Raw genomic sequence first — 13190 nt, 5'->3', positions numbered from 1 at the left:
TCCCACTTTCCAGATGGGACAGGAAGACAGATGCTGGTAAGGCTGTGGGCAGATGACAGGATGGCTTTCTGGTAATGCAAGAGTGGGGATGCACATGCAGGGTCCACAGCCGGAGGCAGCACGGCCTGGAAGAAGCCCAGGAGGGGGACGCAAGCTGAATTCTGAGAGGGCTCCAGGAGCGGAGTCTGACAGGAGCAGTGCCAGGAGAGGAAGCCTTCCAACCCAGGGCCGGTTTGTATTGTCCGCAGGACAGAAAATAGACCATTCTCTGTGTCCTTCATGACTTCACCGAGGGAAGAATGCGAGTCTACTCTGTATCCTTCATGACTTCACCAAGGGAAGAATGCGAGTCTATAGGAACACCAGAGAGACACAAATCTGCACACTCATGGGTATTTCTGTCTGCTGCGTGTATGCCCTGCTGCCTGGGGCCTGCATGGAGGAGGAGGGATACTCTGCCACCTGACAGAAGACAGTTCTCTCAAAGCCCACTGTAAACCCCCAAATGTGAGGTTCTTTAAGTTCACTTTCCCTGAGGGCCCCAGGAACGCACGCTTTTACTCTCCGAGTGCACACATCAAAGCACATGCTTGTCAACACAACTTTTCTCCCCAACCCTAGAGACCAACCATCACACCCCCTTCCAGAAGTCTGCGGTTGGCAGTGGTTCTGACTGGGACCCCAACCTTCACAGCTGCTGGGCAGGGCGGGGCTGGACCCCAGGCTGCTGTGACCGGAAACCCAGCCTGCTCTCTCAGCCATCCCCCTCCCGTCACCTACAGCCCACAGGCTCTCACTTCCTCTTTCCTAGAACAGAAATACTCCGGCGAAACAGCTCCACATGTGGCATGTGGAGACGCTTCGTATACCTTTGCCTCCTCCTGGCCTCCATTCTTTCCTGCATAGTTACATCCCTGCTTCTAGCCCACTCAGGTCTTCCTCTCCACCTGGCTCTGTCTCCCGCTTTCTCTTTCCTTTTTAGCTTTCCTACCAAGACTCTGAGAGCACCCACTCCTTCTGCGTTTTCTTCCCTCTTCCCCTACCCCCTTTCAGGCTTCAGTCTCCCTCTGTCTCCTTCGTCCCCTTCTTCCACCTCCACTCCATTCCTTTCTCCCTAGTTCTGAAGCAAGTGGGCCAGAGAATCTGTCTCCTCCCCTTTGCCTCTCCTCTCCCCGCTCCTCCCCCAGACACACAAAAGGGGACAGAGGCACCAGATGGCCCTGGTGCTAGCAGCCGGGCTCAGGGGGCCTGCTGCCCACAGAGGTCCCCGCTGGGCCTGCAAGCTAGTCCAAGCTGCTGCCCGGCCCAGCCGCCCAGCTGGCAGAGAAGCAGGGCACGGGGCCAGCCTCCTCCACACGAGGCCAGTTCCCCCTGCCAGCTCCCCATGCCCGGCCTGCCCCTGGGCCAGCCCTCAAGTGGGGGCGGGGGGCGGCGGGCAGACTCACCAGCTGAAAAGCAGAGAGTGTCCCCAGGTGTCTGAGCCTCAGTACCAGAGTACAGGGCCCAGTGGCCTACAGGGATACTAGGATTTCCCAGGAGGGATAGGAGTGCCTGGCAATCTGCTCTTTCTATGTAACAGACTGTGCCAAGGAGGGGCCTCAGCGATGGGTGAGTGGGCCACAGAGGAGTTCACTGTCCCCCAACTCATCCTCCCCCCCGCCCACAAAAAAGCGTAGCTGATGCAGCAAATAGTGTTAATAGCTACCATTTATCCAATAGTTAGTTGAGTGAGCGAGTGAGAGTTGCTCAATCATGTCTGACTCTTTGCGACTCCATGGACTGTAGCCCACCAGGCTTCTCTGTCCATGGGATTGGATTCTCCAGGCAAGAATACTGGAGTGGGTTAGGGTATCCCAAGACCTTTAGTAATCCTGCAGGGTAAGTATTTGGATGTCCACTTTACAGACAAAGAAACTGAGGCTCAGAGAAGTTCAGGGACTCATCCCAAGCATAGCCAGAATGCCAGTTAGCACTGTTTAAAGTTTCTTTGCTAAGCTAATGTTCCAAACATGGGTACCTACTCTCTCTTTTTCTCCATTTGCCCCACTCAGGCCTTCAGGAAAGCCACGTGGTGCACGGCAGAAGTTTCCAATCCTGGCCATGACGAGTGCCTGAGGGACTTTTTAAAAACCAAGATCCCAAGACTTCTCCTCTGGAGATTCTGATGTGTACCCAGCCTCTCTGGGAGACACTTAATGCAAGAGCACCCTGTGAAAGAGGCAGCCTGGGTTTCCTTTGAGAAAAGATGCTTTGATCCCTCCCGGCCTCAGTTTCCTGGTACAAAAACATGAAGACGATGTTTACTTGACCAACACGTCACACGTATCGTATGGTGCCTGGCCTGGTGCCAGGAGTACTGTCGACGAGCAGTTGATGTCAGCTCTCTTTCACTTCCCTCCAGACACTTGAGGTTCCAGAGTCCAGACTTCAGAAGGATCAAGAGAAAGGGGTGAGGTTAACGAATATTGTTCATGATACCCTGACCTTTGAATTGTGCCTGAAGAAAGGTTTGTGCACCCTGCCCCCAGGTCACCAGCTCCCCCAGGGCTGACAACGAGCCAGCATGGGCTAGGTGATTTCCAGGGGCGGGGCCTCTGCTCTCAGAACTTCCATGGAAAGGGCTCAAAAGTGATCTATTCCATCTGTGAAAGGTCAAAGCCCAGCTTTGCTGAGAGTTTCTGTCCAACTGTCAGTGTTCCCCCGCCTGCCTTCCCTTATCCACCAAAGCACACACATCCAGAGACACCCTTACCGGCTGCCCGCTCTGGAGAACAACAGGCTCAGCCCCAGGTCCAAGCCCTCCTGCCCTGTCCAGCCACCATCAGCCCCTCAGGACACTCTCTCCCGCCAGCCCGGGGCACCTCCTAGCCCCTGAGCTGAAATCCACTTGCCCACTTTGAAAGGCAACGATCCCGGAATTTTCTTAAGGCCATGCAAGGGTGGTTCTGCAGAGGCTCAACATAAGCAAACATGAAAACTTCTAGAAAAGAGAGGAACTGGAAGAATGTAGAGAACAAAGTGCTGTGAACTAAGATGGAAGAGGTTCCCCAGAGCTTGTGCTCACACGTGGGCATCCCTCACGTGATGTTCAGGGAGGCCTCCTTCCAGGACAGAAGACAAAAGAAGAGGAAGGAGCAAAAGGAGGGGAGGGGGAGGGGGAGAGGGAGGAGGAGGAGGGAGGGGGAGGGGGAGAGGGAGAAGGAGGAGGGAGGGGGAGGGGAGGAGAGGCAGGAACTGCAGTTGTAAACAAGGTAGCCCAGTGACCACAAAGTGGGAGTAGCCCATTTCCAGATGACCTTGGCTGTGAGGATCACGTGAGGAAGTCTGATCAGGCGCACCCTGACTTCAGAGAGTTGCCAGCTAGACCGTAAGAGGCGGAGGGTGGGCAGCAGCACAGGGCGGCTGCGAAATGCTCGAGTTCCTCCTCATCCAGCTCCTCCAACCGGGCCAAGCTCTTCCTGCTCTGAACTTGAGCGGGCTGTACCTCTCCACTACAGACTGTGTTCCTGCCCATCCTCGGTGCCTTGGGATAAATGTGGCACTTCTCTCTAGAGCATCGATTTTACTCAATTATTTGGTGGGAGGCACTATTTTGATTAAACGTTTAGGGGGGTTATTTTGCAATAGGTACAAGATGTATGTGAATTTTCTAAATAAGATGGGAATCTTTCAGAAATGTCCCACCTGTAGCCATCTTTATCAACAGCCCAAGGAGTGTCTACTCTCTCCCATTGCTCAGAGGTATCACCAGGAAGAGTAGAAGAGTGAGTGGTTCGATGCACAGGCTTGAGCACCAGACTGCCTGAGTTCACATCCAGGTACTGCTGGTATGACCTTGCACAAGTTGCTCAACCTCTCTGTGCCTCAGTTTCCCCACCTATGGAATTGGGCTGATAGTAATGGTACGTACTTCCTAGGACATGTGTGTGAAGTGCACAGGGTAAGCACCTATGTCACTGTTTTATTACCCAGGAAACTTGATTCCATGCCACCTGGAACTACCTTCTCTCCCCAGCAAGGGCACTGGTAACACTGGGAGGAAGGACAGGGAAGCCTGGCATGCTGCAGTCCATGGGGTCACAAGTGGGACACAACTGAGTGACTGAACAGCAACAACACTGGGAGAGGGACAGTGATCAGCGGGGTCCAAGCACCAGCAATTTCCCTCCCAACACCCAGCCCCCTGGGTGGCTCTGGGGGCTCTCACCTCAGGGCGCCGCCCCTTGCTGCCCACTTCCTTTATCTGCAAGGTGCTTTATTCACCATCACTATCTTCCCTTTCCTACTAACTCTGCGCATCCTCAGGGTCAGGGCTGGGAATAAAATGAGTCAAAGCTTAGGGCATAAAACTTAAGGAAACTTACTCTCAGCTTTGTGCAAGTGCTCCTGGCTCAGGTCAGGCGTCACCTCCTCCAAGAAGCCCTCTCTGAATCCCATTCATCCAAGTCTTCTTGGATGTCCCTCACCTCTGATCAAAATCCATGGCAACTTTCCGTTGACTAGCTGGCTCCCATACCAACCTGTGCTCCAGAACGTCAGGCACATAGCATCTTCCTTTCTCCTCCAGCGGAGCCTCATACTTGCTGAGCCAGGGAAGGAAGGCAATGAATGTCCAGTGGGTAAAGATAGAAAGAATCTTTCTAGAGGAGACCCTGAAGCCTGGCAAAAGTAAAGTAATATGCTAATTGCCCAGGTGGGGTAATGAGACTGGGGGGAGGAGGGGAGAAGGGGAGAGCAGAGGAAACAGGGATGGCTTATGGCAGAAATGGCCCCCATCTGAGGGGCAGACACCCAGGAAGGAGGGAGAATACTTCCTCCTTCCTGAAAGACATGGAACTCTGGAACTCACTCTGCTCCTTCATTCATACAACAATCCTTTACCAAGGACCTGCTGGCACGAGAGCACTAGAGCAAAGAGCCAGAGGGAGGCGGGCCCCACCACCACCTCCATGGACCCAGCTCTTTTTCTCCTTCTCTCCACACTGATATACACCACTCAGGCCTGGGCCCTCTGTGCCTGATGCTGACCTGAGTCACACTGACCTCAATCTTCAGAGCCACCTGTGACAATCCTACTGCAGGAACTGTGTTCCAGCACCATGAGATGTGCTGAACACACAGGAGAAAAACCAGGAGGTTGAGCTGTGGGGCCTTGGGCGTCCTCTCATCCCTGGTCCCCTATCCCTTATCCCCTTCCTTGCCACAGTCCTGATAAGCCCCTAAATGACCAAAAGACAATCCCCACAATGGAAAACCGGCCTCCCAACAGGAGAGGCCCCAGGACGCAGTGGGAGGAGCAGAGCCTTTGCCTGGATTTGAATCCCAGGTTTGGCAGGTAACTGCCAAGTGACTGTGGCTGTGCCATTCAGGCTGTCTGTGGCCCAGCCCAGACCTACTGGTTAGATGACATGACGTATATGAAGGCCCATCACTGTCCACTGGAGGCTTCAACAACTGCTAAACCTGTTCCTTTGAACAATGAACTCTATGATTTATCTGGATAGCTTTATAAATTTTCTTTTTGTAATGTTGCAGTGTCCCCACCCCAACTTAAAGCACTATATTCTAAGGTTGTTCTTCTGTCAGATAACCACTACAGTGGTCAAGCACCAGATCATTCCACTTCTGGTTAGCAGAGAGCCAAGCTCCATTCTGGAGACAGATAGCACAAAAGTTGGGGCAACCATCTCCACCCCAGGCATTTGGAAACATTAACCAAAAGGCGGGAAGCTCAGGTTAGGTCAGAAGACATATATGGGAGTTGGGATAGTGAGTGGTGATGACTGAGACAAAGGGCTGTCCAGGGAGAAAAGCCAGCTTGAGAAAACTCGCAGGCATGTGTAGCTCATGTGGGAACTGCATGCAGGTCACGGGCCTGGGGCCCTGGAGAGGAGATATGGCATCATGGGTGATCAAGGTCCAGTCCAAAAGAGCCTTTTATTTAAAATAATGGGTTTGTATTTATCGTGAAAACTACAGAGAGCTACTCTCCAGCAGAAGGTTGGATGAGCAAGGCGGGGGGTGGGGGGTGGGGGATGGCTCCAGGCAGAGGCCACTGTGATGAGCAGCCTCATGAATTACTAGAGCCTGGATTAGGACAATGACCCAGGAATGGGAAAGAGGAAGTGGAATCAAGAGATATTCAGACGGTAAGAAAAACAAATACAGAAAGCAGAGATGAGAGAAGGGGAGGTGTCTTGGATAACTTCCAGATTTCAGGCAGCTAGACCAATGGCCATTTACTTAGGCAGGGAACCCAGGAGGAGACGATAATAGTGAACTTAGTTTTGGATAAAAGAAGTTTGAAATATTTGAATGACATCTAAGTGGTGTCCTATAGAACTAGCAAGTGGCATTGAGTTCACTGAGTCTGATGAGTACTCTTACGGCCCCCAGGTTCTGTGTTCTCATCTGTAAAAGGGGGTGATACGTACTTCCTGATTGAGAGAATGCTGGCTAAATAAGAACCATGGGAAAGCGCCAACCCCTAGCTGGCACATGGTGGGAATTCCATGAATATTTGTTGAAACTGAAGGTGATGTTGACCATGGATGTTTCCTTGTTTGAATACCTTTACAGAACATGTTCATCATGGTCTCCTCAGGGCAGTTCTGGCTATATGGAGAGTATCATGGTCGGGGTTGCCAGGAGACCAGAGACAGCCGGCAGCTCTTTGCCTCCACCTCCTCAGCTCCCACACCAGGGATACACCTCACCTCTTCTCGCCTCCCTGCCCTGACAACATTCCAGAGACTAGGAGGTGATCTTCCACCTGACTCAGGCAAACTGACATGCAGAGGCCCCAAGGCACATCTTGCCCTGGGAAGATAAACAGGTTTTTATTACCTCCACCTTAGGACAAAGCCCCAACCTCGGGCTGCTGAAGGAGGCACATTCCCAGGAAGAAAAAGTGACCTCCAGTTGAAGTGTGCATGTGACACCTAGACTGTGAGCTCATTAAGGGGAGGAACCAAGTCCCTCAGGCCCCCTTTCCTCCTGGCACCCAGCACCTTCCCCATCTGAGTACACCATGGTCAAGGAAGGTTTGTTGAATTTTCATTCCTTTGTGATTTGTTTCTGTTTCTGAGCCAGGGGCTCCCTCCAGGTGAACAGAGTTAGACACACTCTGCAGAATTCAACAGGAAAATGCCATGCACACCAGGTCAAGGTTGACAGAGCTGGAAGCTAATAGGCTCCACTGCTGCCTCCTCCTCCTTCCCTGCTCTGCACCTGCCCCAGCCTGTGATGCTGAGGGTTCTGGGAGTACATTCCTGAAGCAGGCCAAAGACAATGCTGTAGGTTCTTTAAGAGAGAAAATTCAGTTCACCAGCCCCCAGATTATACCACCTTTAGCAAGAAATGAAAGCAGCTCCAAGGTCTTTCTCCTTCTCGATGATCTCAAATTCTGGTCTATGGAAGGACTTCCCTGGTGGTCCAGTGGTTAAGACTCTGAGCTTCCACTGCAGGGACCACAGGTTAGATTCCTGGTTGGCAAACTAAGATCCCACATGCCTCAAGCCACGGCCAAAACAAGCCAAAAAACCCTAAAACCTCTGGTTCTATGGAGCTCTGGAACAATACAAAAGGCACTAGGGTCTGCCTAACATATGCAAAGGGACCTGCCACTAAAACAAGCCAACTGACACGAACCCACCTTCCTCCTCTATCTTCTCTTCTGCTGGTCACCTCTTAGACCTCCCTGGCCAGTACCAGGCAACCACCCCAGAGCTGCTTCTCAACTAGCAACAGCAGTAACACAACTGAACTTGGCCCCACACCCTGAACAGCAGCTCTGGCATTTCAGCAAGAGGGTGGCCCCCAGACCAACCTCCCTTCCCCCATGCCCCTCTCCCCTGGGCTGACTGATTCTCTTATTCAGTGCCCAGCCTCTGACACCCCTCTCCTGACCTTCCCCCACCTCCACCAGGTGAGCAGTCAGTCATCCAAGGTCTACACGTGGAGAACAGCTGCTTCAGATTTCAGAGATTCGGGAGGCCTGGGGAGACTTTCCTAAATGAGATCCCCGCTTCCGGCACACACTCCCAGTTGCCTAGCAACTGCAGGACGCACTCTGGGAAATCTGAAGCTTCGCCCCCAGCCCCCTGTGCAGTGATGAGCTGGTGTGGCCCACCTCCGAGGGCATGCACTGCAGCTGATAATTATCGGGGTAACAATCATAATCCCGGACCTGCTATTACTGTGTTTACCGAGGAGCGATTGCCACAGGAGCTCACACCACTGGCCTTTCCCAGGCCCTCACCCTTCCCTCCCAGTGCTGACTAAGGGAGTAGAAATAGCCTCGGGCTGTTCCCAGGAGTAGAAGCCACAGCCTCAGAGAGCCCCGGGGCGCTCCTACACCGGTTCTACCACTTATGCTGCTCCCCAAAGCTGAGAGCGGCCCCCAAAGAAGCAGGAGGAAGGCTGGGAGTGAGGCTCAGGCCACACACCCTTGGCCTGGGTGGGGGCAGGGAGGATCCCAGGCGAAGAGAACCAGAGGTGATGTTTGGGGTGTGGGGGGGCGGAAGGCGGGGGCGCTGGTCTTGCTGGACTTTCTCAGAGAAGCCAGTGGCCTGCTGTCTGCCCTCTTTTCTGGCCCACTCAAGGCCTGGCTAAGGATGAGGAAGACTTGTGGAGTTAAGGATGTTCAGCACCCCACACCCACCCCACCCCACCCCACCCCCTGCCCCTTGTGGTCATGTCTGGAACTTTGTCAGCTGTGTCAGCTCAGTTCAGTCGCTCAGTCGTGTCCGACTCTGAGACCTCATGGACTGCAGCACGCCAGGCCTCCCTGTCTGTCGCCAACTCCCAGAGTTTACTCAAACTCATGTCCATTGAGTCGGTGATGCCATCCAACCATCTCATCCTCTGTCGTCCCCTTCTGTGTGTCAGCTGTGTGGGGAAGAGTAAAAGAAAATTCCATGCCTTGTCAGGAAGCCAATGATGAAGGAGGACAGAAGTCTATAACGCTAAAGCCAGCCCACTGCTTCTCTTCTGGGAACTCCCTTGTTTATGAAATCCCCACCTAGGCTTCGTGGGTGAAAACAAAAAACAAAAAAAAACAGGCTTTCAGAAAACTCTCTCTCTGAGAATGACATGGCACTTTCTGGAATGCCTGGAAGAGATGTCAGCGAGAAGAGCCCTCTCAGGATCCCCGGGTGCCTCTGGGGTTGTCATCAGTGGGCAGGGGCCTCCTGCACCTCTGCGTTCATGAGGAAGCCTGGCTTGTGACAGCAGTTAGCTGCTCCTGCCTGGACAAGGGTTGTCCCTCCTCCGGACAAGGCTTTCTCCATTTAGGCTGTTGCCAACATTATGATCAGACAGTGGTTCTCAAACTTCAGAGGACATCAGAATCACTTGGTGAGGCTCTGATAAGTTCAGACTCTTGAGCCCCATCCTGAGAGTTCTGTATTCAGTAGGTCTTGGCGGAACCTGGGAATTTGCATTTCAAGTTCCCAAGTGAGGCCAGGGCTGTTGGTCTGGAAACTACACTGAGAATCCCCATGATGAAGGCCACAACGGATACAATCTGTGGTCAGCTACATGGGTCCAGAGTATGGAGAGGATCAGAGAATACAGAAAGGAGGATTGCGGCTGGGAAGGCGTTTGACTGCGGACTAGCTGCCTGCGTTTGGAATTCGGGAAGTACAAGTGGTGTGCACAGGTTATGACGACTTAGATGCTTGTGCTGGGGTTAGGGTAGCAGTTTGGGAATGGGGAGACTAGAGGTGAAAGGCCCCGGCAACTTAGTCGACAATTCCGCTGTTATCAGTCTCCCTCTCCCCTCTACTATCAGTGGCTTCCCTCCAGAGAAAGTTCCCTGAGCTACGGCTCCCTGGTGACTCAGGTAGAGGGTGGGAAGGGAGGGCAGAGTGAGCTGAGCTGCGGGTCTCCAAGCACACCTGACCAATAAGGAGCTCACAGGGCAGGATTCTCTGGCTAGGTGGAGTGGGGTCCAAACGCTCAGGGACAGGGAGGAGTCAGGGACAGCACAGCCTGCCTTCTGCTGGCAATTGGCCCTCTCCCTTCCTGGGCTCCTCCAGAGGGTACCCCAGTCAGATGTGCACTAGATGTCTGGACCAGTGGGAATCTAGTCCCTTGGGAGGTGGCAGGGGTGGCTCTGGGAGAAGGGGCCACCTCTGGGCTGGGGAGTGACATCCAGATATTCACTCTGGCCCCCAGTCCCTTCAGGTCAGGAGACCTGGGAGTCAGACAATCCTTCTGGCCATCAAGCATGGCTGCCCAGAGCAGAAGAATGCCAGGGAGGGTGGGAAGCAGAGGCCTGGGCCTGAAAAGAGGTGATGACTAAATAGCAGGAAAGCCAACCCAGCCCTCCTGAGTCATTTCCTTGAGCTTCCTGGGAGCCAATGGGCTTAATGTGCCTGGCACCTGCCTCACCTGTAGGCTAAGGGGGCATATACTGTACAATTTAAGGGGCAGCCAGGGAGATTTTGTGCCCCCCCAAAACCGTCTCCCATCACCTATGGGAGGGCCAGAAATGAGTTTTCATTGCTTTGAGACTCAAGCTATTTTGGAGGGAAAACATGGGGTGGGGGCAGAGACAAAGGATGAAAAACACCAGAATTCTTCTTTGGAGCAGAAAGATGCCATCAGGAAAGGGCGCAAGGTTGACAGGAAGGCACGTGGGGGACAGCAAGAGAACTTGTGGAGTCACTGCCCCTCGCAGGAGGCCTCCACATGTGCCAGAGGAGCATCTGGGACATGCCAGCTACCTCTGGCCCCTTGAGCAACAGGCTGGGCCCCTCCTGGCCTCCACACCCTGCTTCTTCCCGCCTCCCACCTGTCAGGCATGTTGCAAGACTCCATTGACCAATGTTGACAGAATGCTCCAGAGAAGAATGATCCTGTTGCCAAATGGCTGAGTCATCTAGTCACGTCACCCTTCGCTCCTGCCGAGGAGCAGGGATCACGCGCAGTAACATTTCTTCATAAGGCCTCACCCCTTAGGTGGCCAAGCAGGCTTCCCAGGCCTGCCTTTTCACAAACACAGGAAAGGAACCTTTAGCGAGTGCCTGATGCATGCAAGGACTTAAGCAGACGCTCTCATATATTACATTATCCAGTATGACAAACCTCGGGTTGACATGATGGCACCCATTTTTTCAGCTGAGGCAACAGAAGCAGGGCAGCTAAGTGGTTTGACCCAAAGTTAGTAGGTAGCAGAACAAGGAGTGGACACTGGTTGTCTTCACCCAGGTTCCCCCAGAGCAGAGCCTGCTTATATGTGAGCAGTACATTTGAGAATGTGGTCCAAGGAGGCAGCAACAGGGCAGGAGGGAGCACCAATACAGACAGTAGTTATACAATGAAGCTGTCCATAAAGGTCAACTGGCTGACCAGTCCCATGGGACCATCTGAGGACACTTTGAAATGTATCTCAAAATCATACACCAGTGTAGAGACCAGACTTATGGGGGCCAGGGGGAAAGTGAGGAGGGATGAGTTGGGAGATTGGGATTGATTTATACATACTACTATACATAAAATAGATAACTAATAAGGACCTACTGGATAGCACAGGGAACTCTACTCAATATTCTCTAATGACCTAGGTGGGAAAAGGATCTAACAAAGACTGGAAATATATATATATATACAACTGATTCACTTTGCTATACACCTGAAACTAACACAACACTGTAAATCAACTATACTCCAATAAACATTATTTAAAAAATCATCCACCAGAAGAAAGGGGGAAAGCATTTATCCACTGGCTGTGGTTCCTCATTGGGCAAGAGTTGTCCCACAGGGTATTAACTCTTCTGCATTTCTGAGCTGCGAGTACACAAGTCTGGGAACTCTGCACACAACTGGCTGGAATAAGATCCAAGGCACTGAAGGCTTGAAGTGGTGCCTAAGGGCCGTGCTCTGGTCCACTGTCTGTCCCACCACACCATCACAGATATGCTGAGTAACTTGCACATGATCACCAGAGCACTCAGTGAACCACTGAAGTCACTCAGTCGTGTCCGACTCTTTGCGATCCCATGGACTATAGCCTACCAGGCTCCTCCATCCATGGAATTTTCCAGGCAAGAGTACTGGAGTGGGTTGCCATTTCCTTCTCCAGAGCACTCGGGGGAAGAGCCAAAATGTGAATCACAGGCCCTGACTCCCGTCCAATCATTCAACAAATATTTAGTGCAGACCTACTATGTGCTAGACCCTGGGGCATAGCAGTGAACCAGGAAAGCGAGACCCTTGCTCTTATGGAGGTTAAATTCTAGTGGGGGAAGGGAAGGGGCATGGGGGACACAGGCAGTTAGCAACTGAACAAATACACAAGTGCTGATTGTTATCAGGCACTGTGCTAAGCACTGGGAAATCCCAGAAGAAACTGTTTTCTTCTCAGGGAGACCCAGGAGCAAAGCACCACAATATAATATGGTAACTGCTGTAATTCGGGTAATGGTTAGGGTTTGGGTTAGGCACAACATCCTCTGGAGCACTTAGAAGGGGCAGCTTACTCTAGACTGGGGAGGGGTTGTGGGCATCGAAAAAGATGAGATGCAAGCTCTTTGGAAGGCCAGGCATCTCTGGAGTTGGGAAAGGGAAGGGTGTTCTTAGGGGGAGGGAACAGCATAGGCCAAGTTAGAGAGGATTGAGAAGATGCTATGCTCTGGAAAGCTGCAAATAATTCAGTGTGACTAGTTGGTGTCTATATGCAGGATAGTGTCAAAACATGAGGCAGAAATAGTAGGCAGGTGACGAACCACAAAGATTTGAGTCCCTAATACTGCAGCATTTGGATTTAATTCTGAAAGTGAAGGCAAACCTCTTTTAGTCCTCTAAGCCCAATTAGCTCCTGAACATCTCAGCTAAGAAGGGAGATAAAACCAATCAGTCAGCACAGAAATAGACCCCAGTGACCTTGAGCCCTGGAGGATGACTGACCTGTGTTGCCTGGGTTACAAGTCAACAACTAAGCCCTTGACACTTGAAAAAGCATGGGAGGCAGAGGGCTCTCTCTTGGCCACTCTGTCCAGTGTACTAGCCTCAAGATCAGTTCCTCTGGGGCTAAAGAGTCCACCTTCTGGTCCCCAGCTTTTTTGGCACCAGGGGCCAGATTCATGGAAGACAATTTTTCCACAGACGGGGAAGCGGGGGTGGTTTCAGGATGATTCAAGGCCATTACATTTATTATGTACTTTATTTCTAATCTAATGTTG

This window comes from Bos indicus, chromosome 16 (genome assembly GCF_029378745.1).
Source record: "Bos indicus isolate NIAB-ARS_2022 breed Sahiwal x Tharparkar chromosome 16, NIAB-ARS_B.indTharparkar_mat_pri_1.0, whole genome shotgun sequence".
NCBI lineage: Eukaryota > Metazoa > Chordata > Mammalia > Artiodactyla > Bovidae > Bos > Bos indicus.
The sequence above is the reverse complement of the archived record's forward strand: the minus strand, read 5'-3'. Positions refer to the sequence as shown.